Source organism: Hermetia illucens, chromosome 1, assembly GCF_905115235.1.
Source record: "Hermetia illucens chromosome 1, iHerIll2.2.curated.20191125, whole genome shotgun sequence".
Lineage (NCBI taxonomy): Eukaryota > Metazoa > Arthropoda > Insecta > Diptera > Stratiomyidae > Hermetia > Hermetia illucens.
In genome coordinates, this window is record NC_051849.1 from 156,562,243 (window position 1) to 156,575,736 (window position 13,494).

Below are 13,494 nucleotides of genomic sequence, written 5' to 3' on the forward strand. Positions count from 1 at the left end.
TCCATCGTTTTCGCTGGTCTTAGGCTTCGCAACGCTGGTCGAGTTTCCTAGATTCGCTGTACGGTTTCCTCCTTCTGACCTGTTGGTGATGGTTTTCCGGATGTCCTGTCCGCCTTTTTTTCTCTTAGGCGCCTGCTGATTACTTAAAGGATCCCCCTCTTTTTCACGTACTCGCTTATTTCGCTGGGATTCGATGGTAGTACGGTTAGGCGTCACTTGGGTCGCTTGTGATACTGTTGGCACAGCGGGGTTCGGCGTGTTCTTATTATTCTTTTCCTCCATCTGTGATCTATTATAGAGAACTCTAATAGCCCTCACCATATTCTTTATGGCTTGGTGCACGTTGTGCTTGTCCTTGATAAACTCGGACAGCTCAACTATTTTTGCCCCAAGCTGGGTGAAGGGTAATTCCTCCGGATCGGGACTCTGCTCCCTATAAGTCCCGGCAGGGTTACTCCTTTTACATGGTCCATCACTTTTGGACTGTACTTTATCCTTCATCGTCTTTGGCATTGGTGGAGATCTCAAAGTTGATGAGCTTCTTTAGAATGGATCTCTTCCTTGTTCCTGGAGCACCTCCTGCTGTCGAGCATCTTGAACATGTGCGGTGGGTGTTGTCACGGTTTTTGTTGTCCAAAAAGCTGCTTTTAGTTCATCTTTGTTTGGTCTTGTTAATGGTGTTCTCGGTAAAGTCGTACTTCGCTTGAATACTTCCTTCTCCAGATCCAAATCACTTGTAGCATTATATGCCAAGGTGGCCAAGTTGTCCACCACCGAGGCACTGCGGTCGAGGGATATCGACGACCGGGAGCACGCTTGCTCACTCCCAAAAGCCGCCGGTACTGGGGTTCCGAGCCCCTGCACCGTAAGTTTCCTCCTTCTCTCGTCTTCCATGGTGGTTTTATGTTCTGGGTATCCTTCCCATAGCCATTTTGGTCCGCGCACCAGAGATGAGCAAACACTAGCCCATGCACAATCAAAAAAGTAAAGTACATGAACACATATTTACACATCAATAGGTATGCCCCTATCCGCCAGCTGGGGTCGCGCCTGATGGGAGATCTGGCCACTCCTCACAGGTCTGTCTGTCTGTCTGTCTGTCACACCCGATTCATTCGGAAACGGCTAGACCGATTATCACGAAAATTGGTGAGAGTATGTAATCTGGTGTTCCCTTTACATGCAGTAAGTGGCGCCATTTTGTGTTAAGTTTAAGGGGGGGGGGGGGGGGGGGGGGCTCCCCATACATGTGAATGGAGGGTAAAAATTTTTTTTTCACAGAATGAAGCCATGTGGGGTATCAAATGAAAGGTCTCAATTAGTACTTTTCGAAACTGGTTCAATATTTGATATTGGGTGAAACATAGGGGAGTGAGGGCTCAAAATATGACCCCCAAAAAGTGTAACAGGTCTCGTTCTCGGAACCTATCCAACCGAAAAATCTGAAAAAAATCACAGTGGTGCATCTCTACGAAATCTAGGCCTCAAAATATATCCGGTTCCGATATTTGCACAAATAAAGTTAATAATAGTATATTTCCACATTTTAGAAATTTACCCGGCACCCCCTTTATGTTCATCCCAGAAATACAAAATTTGGCATGCATATAATGAAGAACATTATGCACAATTTGGTCAAGTTTAAAGAAAATCAAACTATTATTAACAAAGTTGTAGGGGGTAAAACTTTACCATTTTTTGTGAATTTCGTGACGTCATCATCACATATCATTTCGTCAATACCACAACGAAATGAGTTGTTATGGATGGGGTCGCAAAGAATTATTTTGTTTTAGTTTTTTAATCATTTGTATGTGAATATCAATTACTCCAACCAGACATGTGTGTATGTAGGTAAATAGTATATGCGTGCTAATGAACTTTGCGGGTAATTCAGATAGATATAAGAAGTAAATCGGAAATATGGGTACGATCAATTGATATATGTGCATATATGTGTACAGTATTCGGAAATAGGCAGTTTGTTTGTTTATGGTGAGCGTAATATGTACGTATGTCTCGTAGTTTGAAGGATTGAAGGATTATGTTGGATTTGTAGCTATATATGTATAGAGAAATGTGTGTTGAAATTTCTTACATAAGAGGAACACAAAACCTTTATACCCGAAGCGCGAGCTTCCGGTATTCCGACTTGTTTTAAAATGCCTATTGCAACTCCTTCAAAAAAATTTCAAATCGGGGAAATAATTTCCTTCTTTTCCCACCCGCCTTTCAAGGCTGTTGTTCAAAAGCCAACTACCATGACAAAGATGTGATTAAATCATGATGCACCGCTTAAGAGTAAAAGTTCCTGGAACCATGTTAAGCTGGTTCACTTCAAACTGGCCTTCCATCTATCAAGTGTTAAATAGTTAATCCCTAATAACTCCGGGAACAATGACATAGTAGCAGAATTTCGTGATTTCATTTATTCCAGTCCAAAAATTATGCCTGAGTTAAAACAATAACCATTTCTTCCTATACAATCTCAAACTATATAATTTTCCATAATGTGGCTGCCATTACTCGTAACTATAGATTTATTACTAAGATTACCTTCTGGTCGCGTTCAATGAGTGACCAATTGTCACTGAATTGTTTTCCTCGGTCTGTCTATTGCAAAATTCGTGCCCTTGAAGTGGTCTATAATAATCAGGCACAACAGTTTCCAGTAAAAAACAATTCGAGCTGTATTCATACACTTTAATCAGTTTATGGTATCAAAGTGGCGTACTTTGATGTAATTCAATGGTAATGGTGAGTTTGCAATGTTTGTTGTGGTTGCTTGTCGTCAAGTATGCATTAAGTATGCAGTCTATAGAGATATCTGCCTCCACCATGTCCCTGAACTCTTGAAATCCGCGTATAGCTGTGCAAGACCTCAGTACGAATCCAAATAATAATAATGAACATATCTTGCATAGCAAATGCTATTACTCTTACTTTCAACCGAAAACGTTTCACTGAAGGCTTAGGAAGTCACGACTTGTGATCCAGCCGAAAGAAGACCATGTCGAGGGAAGTACATCTGCCCAAGACATTTCTTGAATGCGAGGAAAACATTAAAGCTCGTGACTTGTGATTTTATGGATTCGAACAACGATGGTGATATTTCTTACGTTCATGCATTGAATTATGCAATAGTGATGGGGTTAGCACTACGTCCCGCAGCATTTAGATGCGATTTTCTGTGGAATTGTGCTGGCTTAGTAGTCGTTCAGAGTCAAATTATGTTTAGAAGCTAAAAGCTTCCACCTTTTAGGAGCATGCCCTCAAAATGTTTAGATACATTCATTGTACTGGGATTTCTATCATACGCAGTTTGGTGCAATAAGTATTTAAGAAAGATCGCTTCTTTGCTTTATATTATCAGAACACTCAATATAAACTTAAAGATAAATATAACCAAAAATAAGGGAATCGCATGCCTCCTGTGAGGATTGAACTCACGACCCCTGGTTTACAAGACCAGTGCTCTACCACTGAGCTAAAGAGGCGATATGTACCGTTCCTAAATGATAAGAAGTACACAATTATTCTCCACGCATTTTCAGTTGTTAGATAAGAAATATTTAATGATAGTGGCGAACCTATAAAGGCGTATTTAACACTCTATCATCAATCATGAAAAGTTCTTCCCACTCCCTCGACTGATTCATCAGATATGAGCAGAACATAAAGATAGGCTGTTAGGCATTCTTAAGCTTTTGTTGGGATACGCACGCTAGAATCTGAATCTTTAGGCGCATATGTAAGTATAATAAGTGTGCATAAATTCCAACAAAAATATTTTTTTATGATTCCGTAACTAGTTTGATAGAATACACCCTTAACCGAATTTCAATTATATTTCAGAAACCAGAGTAAAAAAAACATCGAACTCCAAAGCTGAACAATAAAGTGACTACACAAATTTTACGCAGAATAAATTCGTGACACCTTCTAGTTAAGTTATAAATATCAATATACATATATATACGTATATATGTGTAAAACAACAATAAAATCCTATTTGACAGCAGTTCAGAAAGTTGAGGCAGCACCCGTGAACTTATTAGCGAACCAGGTCTAAATATAACCCGAATGATTCGAGTCAATGATTCATATCGAGATAAACGAAATTCCCATCTCTTATACATAGCAAACATGTACAGAAAACAGAAATGCGGAGAGTAATGTGTATAATATGGACTCGCAGATATTCAATTAAAAACGTTTACCATTAAAATACCAGTTAATGAAAGCAGCAAAGGATACATCAGATAATTGGCAATAATTATGAAATTAATTAATTTTATAAAAATTGGTTTACTGAACACTTCAACAGAGTGCTCTAGTTCTGCAGCCCTTCTCCTTCTGGCATACATTGTAACGTACACTGTAATGCCAACAATAAACTTCTTACGTATACGTGTAGTCTTTCCTTGGTAGGTCCTCCACCGCCCGACCTTTGCTGCGCCACGGCTCCATCGGCACCCTGGTGATTGTGAAGATCATTCGTTGATGTTTCATCTCCAGGATCTCTGTTGACTGCGGTTATTGCGGCATCCATTTCCCTCTTATAGGTGTTGCGAGGGCTGTGTTGTGGATGTCTTCAGTGTTATCTCTCACCTGATTGTCAGAGGGGATTCTAGGTGGTGTTGTTATTCGAGCTTGGAGCCCTGCTAACGAGATAGTGATGCGAGTCTATATTGGCCCCCCCTATATGTTCTGACATTTATCAAGGCTGAGAGGTGGCGGCGTTCGATCAACACGTGGTCAATTTGGTTGAAAATGATCCCGTCTGGAGAGACCCACGTATGTTTGTGGACCGCAAAGCAAAGCAGGTACTTCCAACAACCATTTCGTGTGACACCGCTAATTGAATAATTCGCAGTCAGTTATCATTTGTTTTTTCGTGTAAGCTATGGGAGCCAACGTATCGCCTGAATACGGGCTCCTTCCCTACTTGGCTGTTAAAGTCCCCAAGCATGATTTTGATATCATATCTGGGACAGGCTTCGAGGGTTCTTTCTACTGCCTCGTAGAAGGTATCCGTCTCCGACTCTGCAGTCTCCTCTGTAGGGGCGAGAACATTAAAGAGGCTTATATTTCCAAATTTGCCTAGCGAAAGCAGAGTGCAAAGCCGTTCGCTTATGTTTTGAAAGCCGATAACAGCAAGTTTATTTTTTTTGGCTGACTAAAAAACCTACTCCGAGCACATGGTTTACTAGATGGCCACTATAATATATGGTGTAGTGACTCTTCTCCAGGAAACCGGTCGCTGCCCAACGCATTTCCTGTAACACTGTTACATCAGTCTTATGCTGGGACAGGGTATCGGCTAGCTGCTCGGCAGCTTCATCTCTGTACAGGGAGCGAATGTTCCATGAGAAAATCCGCAAATCATTATTCCTTTGTCGTTGACGGGTTCCTCGTTGTGTAATCCCCCCCCCCCCTGATTCGGTAGTTGCTCTTATAACGTCAAGAAGTTTTTGGTTGGGAGGGCGACCTGTGTGTAGCCCTCTATATTTCGCGTTTTCGAAGTGGGCTAACAAAAAGAGTAGTCGAGCTCTCACTCGGTCAAGACCGATACTAAAGACGCATTAAGCAACCCGATCTGCGTCTCCTTGGGCAATCTACATTTAGCCTTCATCACACTCACTTGCTTCTCAAACGAATGAGTTCTCCCTGCAATCTAGTTCTGCCAGTCCAGTAATCCGCTTTGCATCAAATAAATTTATGATACGAAAGAGACCCTTATTCGCAGTGGCGTCAAAAAAAGATTAAGGAGATTCCGCTACCGCCGCCGTTCACTCGCCACCTCATCCAATAATCGTTGTAGTGTCATAGTCGAAATTTCACATCCACGCCAAACAACTGCATACTAATCTATCCGTATTCCTACAAATGCCATCTCTCAGAGTTCCTCCCTATTCCCCAACCAATTTTCGTCAAAATAGACCACCAAAATGTGAAGAAATTTAATCCTCCTTCTATTTTAACTGCAGCGGTGCACCACTTAAAAGTCAGTCAAAATACTAATATAATGAAATTGAAAACTAAAGACTACTAATCTTATTTTCATAACCTCCATTACATACATACAATCAACTATAATCAATGATAAATAATAATAAGCAAATCAATTCATATTGTAAGTCCTGGTTAGAAGGTTCAAGTACAGTTGCAAAGAGAGGAAGAAAACTCAATTACCGTTTACTAAATTGTAAGTGAATGGAAAATGACCACACTCACTTACAGCACCATTTTCTGCTGGTCTTTGCAGGTGCCCAGGGTTTCCCTTTCTTCCCCAAATGGCCACTATCGGAAACAGCGCTTTTTATCAAATTGCACGCCTGTGCTTCGTCATTACTAGTGTGAACAATTCGAAGGGTCGTTGCAGGATGCCAAGGGAGAGGAAGAATCTGTTGAAATTGTTCAAAACCGCAGGGTACTGTACCAACACCAAATATGGTCAACATATTCCTAAAAGGACTTTTTTCATGAGACTCAAAACTGCTCCCCAAAAATTGCGAACATAATCCTTTTCTGAAACGCAAAGACTCGAGCAGCGTTCTCTTTTCAGTCCTTCTTTATTGTCAGGGTATTTGACACTAATTGCATTTTCCGTGGATTTTAGCAGCAAACTCATGATGACTTAAGGGATGTGGCGTCGTCCAAACACCATCGAAGTTGGTCTTAGTCGCCCCGGGCGATAGCCAGGTTATGTGGGGGGGGTCCTTTAGGCCACTGCGATATCTCATGTGCCATTTTACGTGTCCTTAACCCTATGCATGGGTCCTTAAACCTATGCGTGGGACCGCATTGGAATCTGGAAAACACGGATATCACGCAAACCTATCGGAAAAGGCACTCGAAGCTGAACTGAAAATAAAAAAAAAATCACAAATAAAGCAGTCATAAATAAATATAGTGAAGATTCACGACGGATCACATCCTCAGTCAATATTTCTTCTGCTTCAAATATTCAAGGCCTTTGGGGATCCCTCCCTTGACATCCTCAATTCCTAAAAATGGAGGACCCACTTGATATTTCGTATAAGTTCGAGCGATTTAAGGAGAAACAAGTCGGGAAACCGGAAGCTGGACGCTTCAGGTACGAAAGGTTTTGTGTATTTCTTAGTACGTAGCACGTAATATATCCATATATTATGTGAGAGTATCCACTTTCGGGTGATATTGACATTCATAGTCTTCAATTTTCAAAGAAGCAACAAATTTGAGGTATTATAACTTTGTTAGTAATAGTGCGATTTCCACCAAACTTGGTAAGATCATGTTCTATATTATAGCCTATATTACTGCAAAATTTCATGGTACTAGGATGAACTTAAGGGGGGTTTCTAACCAATTACAAAAAATTGTAGTAATATACTATTATTAACTTTATTTAAACAGATATCGGTATGGAAGGTATTTCGGAGCCTAGGCACCATATAGTGGCAGCCTCTTGATTTTTTTCAGATTTTTCGGTTTGGTAGTTTCTGCGAATGGCCCCCTTAAAGAAGTGATCACTTTCAACCCCTCGCGCTCCCCACCCTTCCAAGAGAAGGAGTAAACTTACGGTGCAGGGGCTCGGAACCCCAGTACCGGCGGCTTTTGGGAGTGAGCAAACGGGCTCCCGGTCGTCGATATCCCTCGACCGCAGTGCCTCGGTGGTGGACAACTTGGCCACCGTGGCATCTAATGCTACAAGTGTTTTAGATTTGGAAAAGGATGCGTTCAAGCGAAGTACCACTCTACCAAGGACACCAGTAACAAAACCGAAGAAGGGTGAATTGAAAGCACATCGTTGGACAACAAAAACAGCAACAACATCGACCGCACATATTCAAAAGGAACAGCAACAGGAGGTACTCCAGGACCAGGAAAAGGACCCATTCAGAAGAAGTTCGTCAACTTTGAGATCTCCGCCAATGCCAAACATCAAAAAAGATAAAACGGAGGGAAGGTCAATGAATGCCAAATGTGAAGGAGTATTTAAATGTAGTAATCTGGTTAGGAATCATCATGGAGAGCAGAGCCCTGAAGCAGAGGAATTACCCTTCACACAGCTTGGTGCAAAAATAGTGGAGCTGTCTGAGTTCATCAAGGACAAACACAACGTCCACCAAGCCATAAAAAATATGGTGAGAGCAATTAGAGTGCTCTACAACAAATCGCAGCAGGAGGAACAAAATTCCAAGGGCAAGTCGAAATCTGTTGCCCCAACAGTGTCACAAGCGACCCAAGTGGCACCTAATCGTGTTGCAATCGGCCTGCCACCAAACAAGAGAGTGCGGGAAGGAGATGTGGATCCTCTGGGAAGTCAACAGGCGCCCAAGAGGAAAAAAGCCATGCAAACAGTTCCGAAAAACGGAACTAAAGGCACCGAAGAGAGAAAGCAGGTCCCCCAAGTGCGAGCTCCGGCAATTGACTCGACGAAATCCAAGGGGAATGAAAAAGGTGGTTGGACCAAAGTAGTTAGGAAAAAGGCGAAGAAAAAGGCAAAAGTGCGGATTCGCCCAGAAGCGATTGTAATCTCCAGCAATGGAAGTTTGTCTTACGCGGAGATACTGAAAAAGGTCAAAGCTGACCCCGACCTAAAAGATCTAGGCGGAAATGTCAGCAAGATTCGAAGGACCCAAAAGGGTGACCTCATGTTTCAACTGAAAAAAACCAGCTTGGGGAAAACTGATGGCTTCCGAGCTCAGGTTAAGAGTTCACTTGGGGAGAATGTCACAGTACGGACCCAAAAACATGAGGTCTATATACAGTGCAAGGATCTCGATGAAGTGACATCCAAAGGAGAAATTTCCACTGCCTTGATGGAACAATTCAAGTTGGAGGAACTTGCCGAAGAGTCCATTGTGAGTTTGCGGAAAGCCTATGGCAATACTCAGACGGCCACATTGCGATTGCCAGTGGACGCCGCGCAGAAGTTATTGGCGGCCGGGAAGGTTCGAATCGGATGGGTTGTTTGCCGTCTGAGAGAGCAGATTTCTCTAAAGAGGTGCTTCAAGTGCCTCGCGTTTGGTCATTTTGCGAAGGCATGCACCAGCGGCATTGATCGGTCCGATCGATGCAGAAGGTATGGGGAGAAAGGCCATATTGCCAAAGCGTGCAATAGGGACCCCAAATGCTCATTATGCGAAGGAAGTGAGGGACGGGATTACCGGCATATTGCCGGAAGTGCTAAACGCCCGGAATTTAGGAAGGCGCTGACTTCAATGAAAAAATGAGGTTTATTCAAATAAACCTCAATCATTGTAGGGTCGCTCAAGATTTACTCGAGCAGACCATCTACGAATCCGAGGTGGAAATTGCCATCATTAGCGAACCCTATAAAAACCGTCACGGTGGCGTGTGGATTATAGATTCGTCTGGTGGAGCGGCGATATGGGCATGCGGTCGACAAGCCATCCAATGTACTGGGAATCAGACATACAGCGGCTTTGTGTGGGCGAAAATAAACGGAGTATATGTGTACAGCTGTTACGCCCCACCAAGCCTCACACTGCCCGAATTCGAGGAAATGCTTGACAGCCTTGTTCTCGACGCAAGGGGTCGTAGTCCAAGGGTGATAGCTGGTGACTTCAATGCTTGGACCCGTGAGTGGGGTAGCAGAGAGACAAATGCAAGGGGCCGTAGTCTATTAGACACTTTCGCACAGTTGGATGTCGTTCTGGCCAACGAAGGATGTGTAAACACCTTTCAGAAAGGGGGTCTACCTACGTATACCTAACTTTTGTCAGCCCTGCACTGGCACGTGGTATGTCTTGGTGTGTCAGCAACCACTACACCCACAGCGATCACCAGGCAATGGGCTATGGGCTATGGGTGGAGTCACCGGGCATAAGATCATCATGCCCGAAACCGAGAAAGATGTCAGGCTGGTCCGCTAAAGCTCTGGATGACCAACCCTTCACGGAGGTGTGGTTAGACCAACCTAATAAAGCAGGCGCCTCTACGGAACGAGCTGTCCATGTGGCCGAATGCGTCGCCAAAGCGTGTGACGCGTCCATGCCGAGGAGGTGCGCATTCCCCAGTAGAAGACCAAACTACTGGTGGAATGCTGAACTGGCCAGCCTTCGATCAGCCTGTCACCGAGCCAGAAGAGCGGCTCAAAGAGCGATAGGCAGAATTGACCAAGGGCAAAAAGAGCGCGCCTATAAGGAAGCCCGCAAAACCTTCAAGCTCGCCATCCAACGGAGCAAGAGGGAATGCTTTAAGGAGCTCTGTTTAGAAGCAGACGTAAACCCGTGGGGGAGCGCCTATAGAATCGTGATGGGGCGATTCAGAGGCCAATCATCTCCACAGATCACGTGTCCTACACTCTTGTTAGAAATCATCCAGGGGTTATTCCCTTAGCAAGAGGAGGGCGTAGACAGCTTCCAGCGACCTCTGAACGACACGGCAATACCGCCAGTCACCAGTGACGAGCTGCTGGAGATTTGCACTAGGATAGGAGATAATAAAGCTCCGGGTCTGGATGGCGTGCCGAATAAGGCCCTTAAGCTTGCCGTGAAATCCAGACCGGACATGTTCGCTGAGTTGTTCGAAGCGTGCATGTCCGAGGAAATATCCCCTCGGACATGCACACTATGGAAACGACAGAAGTTTGCCTAAGACTGGCAAACCTCCAGGTGAGCCAACCTCTTACAGACCTATTTGTCTTTTGGAGACTGTGGGAAAAATGCAAGAGCGAGTAATCTATAATAGATTACTCCCGGTTGTTGAGAGGCAGGGAGGTCTCTCAGATCGGCAGCATGGGTTCCGTAAAGGCAGATCAACCATTGATGCCATCAAAATGGTTACTGGATTGGCCGAAAATGCAATCCACGGAAGGGGCAGTACTAGCAAATACTGCATAGTGGTGACCCTGGATGTGAGAAATGCATTCAATTCGGCCAATTGGAACCTAATACGGGAATCTCTGGTGAAGATTGGTGTTCCCGCTTATCTTGCAGCTATTATCAACAGCTATTTAAAAGAATGGAGGCTTTGGTATGACACCGATGACGGACCCCAAGAGTACGTTGTCTCCGCGGGTGTCCCACAGGGCTCCGTACTGGGCCCACTGCTGTGGAACGTCATGTACAACGATGTTCTTAATCTTCCCCTTCCGGAGGAAGCCACGGTGGTGGGCTACGCCGATGATATAGCGCTGGTTGTTGTCGCAAAGCATCTCGAAGATGCTGAGTTATACTCATGCGAAGCGATCAGTGCTGTTAAGGGTTGGCTTGTGAGTTCTGGTCTGACACTTGCGGAGGAAAAAACAGAAGCGGTCCTTATCACCAAGCGCCGTAAAAGAAATTTTGCCCGTATTCAAATTGGGAATCATATCATCACTTCTAACCCTGCGATCAAATACTTGGGAGTGATGATAGATGGGAAGCTTAGCTATAAAGCACATGTGCAGTATGTCTATGACAAAGCATCCACTGCGAGTGTGGCCCTGGCAAGAATGATGCCGAACGTGGGAGGGCCACGGCATGCTTCCAGGTTGCTTATAGCGAGGGTAGTGAGTTCGATCCTGCTCTATGCAGCTGCAGTTTGGGGAAAGGCATTGCAGGTTACATTTAACGGTAACAAACTGAGTTCAGTCTACAGAAGAACAGCCCTAAGAGTGTGCTCGGCATTCAGGACTGTCTCAGATGATGCAGCATTCGTCATTTCTGGAATGATGCCCATTGACATCTTGGCAGACGAGATGACGAATATATATTATATAATGCGAAGTCTATCTCTCCTTTATCGCAGACGAAGAACGCCGAAAGGGAGAGATCGTTAAATAGATGGCAAGAGCGTTGAGCACGCTCGGGAAAGGGTCGGTGGACACACAGGCTCATCCCTGCCATCAAGGAGTGGTTGGCGAGACGGCACGGTGAGATTAATTATAATCTTACTCAGTTTCTCACGGGGCATGGAGGATATCGCCAGTACCTGTTCAGGTTTAAACTGGATACCTCACCCCATTGTCCAAACTGCGATGGAGTCCCAGAGGACCCAGAGCATGTATTCTTCCGCTGTCCAAGGTTTGTCGAGGAAAGGAAGAGCCTAGAGGAGACTCTAGGAGAGGTGCTTGTGCCAGAGGAGATCAGAAAAGCGCGGTTACGTACGCCGCGTAGAGACGAAAGGGGACGAAGCTAAAATGAGCTGACTCCGCCCTGTGATGTAATACCGTACGGTGGTTCCACGGGGGTTGGAGGGAGTCGGGGGTGGTTTTAGTGGGTAAGAATCCCACACGCTGGCATGTCCAGGCCAGTGTCTTTTGAAGATCCACCTCCTCAAAAAAAAAAAACTTAGAAATATTTGAGTCCAAAGTCCTTGAATGGAAGAAATACCTAGCTTGCTATAATTAAAGATTTGTTTACGTAATATTAAATCAAATTAGCAAACTATACAAATTTTCTATTTTACTATAGTATCGAAAGAGTCTTTGGATTAGTTGGTATCCTAGACCATAATTTATCACCGAGTTCCTAGTTCGCAGGACATACTTCGACGGGTTTGACAATGAGCCGCAGTGCTGATGATAAGTGAATGGTGAATAGGCCACAGAATGGTATGCTGGCTTTCTCGTTTAAAACACCATACGTGCGGGATCTTTGAACCTCCCTCATATACGCACAAGCAGTGTGATGCCTAATTTACCTAATATGCCCTGATTACATGAAGTATGGATCCATAACAAACGTTTGATGCGGATATTGGCAGAACAGACATACCTCACGGCCGATTCCCCTTTGATCGTGTAAATAAGTGCAAATTCTAGAGGATAGAAGAATCGCACCATGTATGCAGTATGACAGGTTAATCTTTGTGAATTATCCGTGGATAACGACTGGAGGGCAGATTTCTGAATTTCCAGCTCACCGCTAACTCAATTCTTCAATTGCAAATATTAACATCTTTTGGAAATCGTGCACGAAATAGAAATTATTCGAATAAATTACACAAAGTTTAAACTGTGGTTTCACGGTTAAAACTATAGATCACACAACCCTTAAATCAAAATCATGGAACAGGAAGCAAAAAGAACTCTCGCCTTCAAAAAGTACACCACCTCCCCTCCTTCACTTCATCCACAAATGGTACTTATTTGGCTTTCATAGGTGCAAGGCAATTTCACTCTTGGTTTGATACCGGTGTTCTTTTGTAAATGCGATGTTATAAAAGATTCTCATTTAATGAAAGAATCTCGAGAAAATTCCTCTTGCTATTTATATAAACTCCAGAAAAATCGCAGCGATAGACAAAAATAAAAATAAAACCTCTGCTCCCATTTGCTACTCCTTCATTCTTCGTCGTTTTCTTCCATCGGAAACAACGCATCAAGCATCATCGGTACTTTCATCGAACCGGCCGCTAAGCACACAAGATAAATTCTTGCAATATTAGATGTTTTCGCAGCAATACTAGCATATATATAAAATAGTCCCTGAATACTACGTGGACACATTCAGCTGGCTTATGGATCTTATTATATGTTGCCATTGCGCTCAGTTG

The 13,494-nt window shown here is 43.8% G+C and overlaps 1 long non-coding RNA gene and 1 other non-coding gene across 2 annotated transcripts; one reads left to right on the forward strand and one right to left on the reverse strand.

The window, feature by feature from the left end:
- Positions 1 to 3,425: 3,425 nt before the first annotated feature.
- Trnat-ugu lies at positions 3,426 to 3,497 on the reverse strand. Its single transcript has one exon. It is a non-coding gene; the product is annotated as a tRNA-Thr (tRNA).
- A 123-nt stretch (positions 3,498 to 3,620) lies between these two features.
- Positions 3,621 to 4,410, forward strand: LOC119646774. The gene is made up of 2 exons (XR_005248772.1): positions 3,621 to 3,751; positions 3,856 to 4,410. It is a non-coding gene; the product is annotated as an uncharacterized LOC119646774 (long non-coding RNA).
- Positions 4,411 to 13,494: the final 9,084 nt, after the last annotated feature.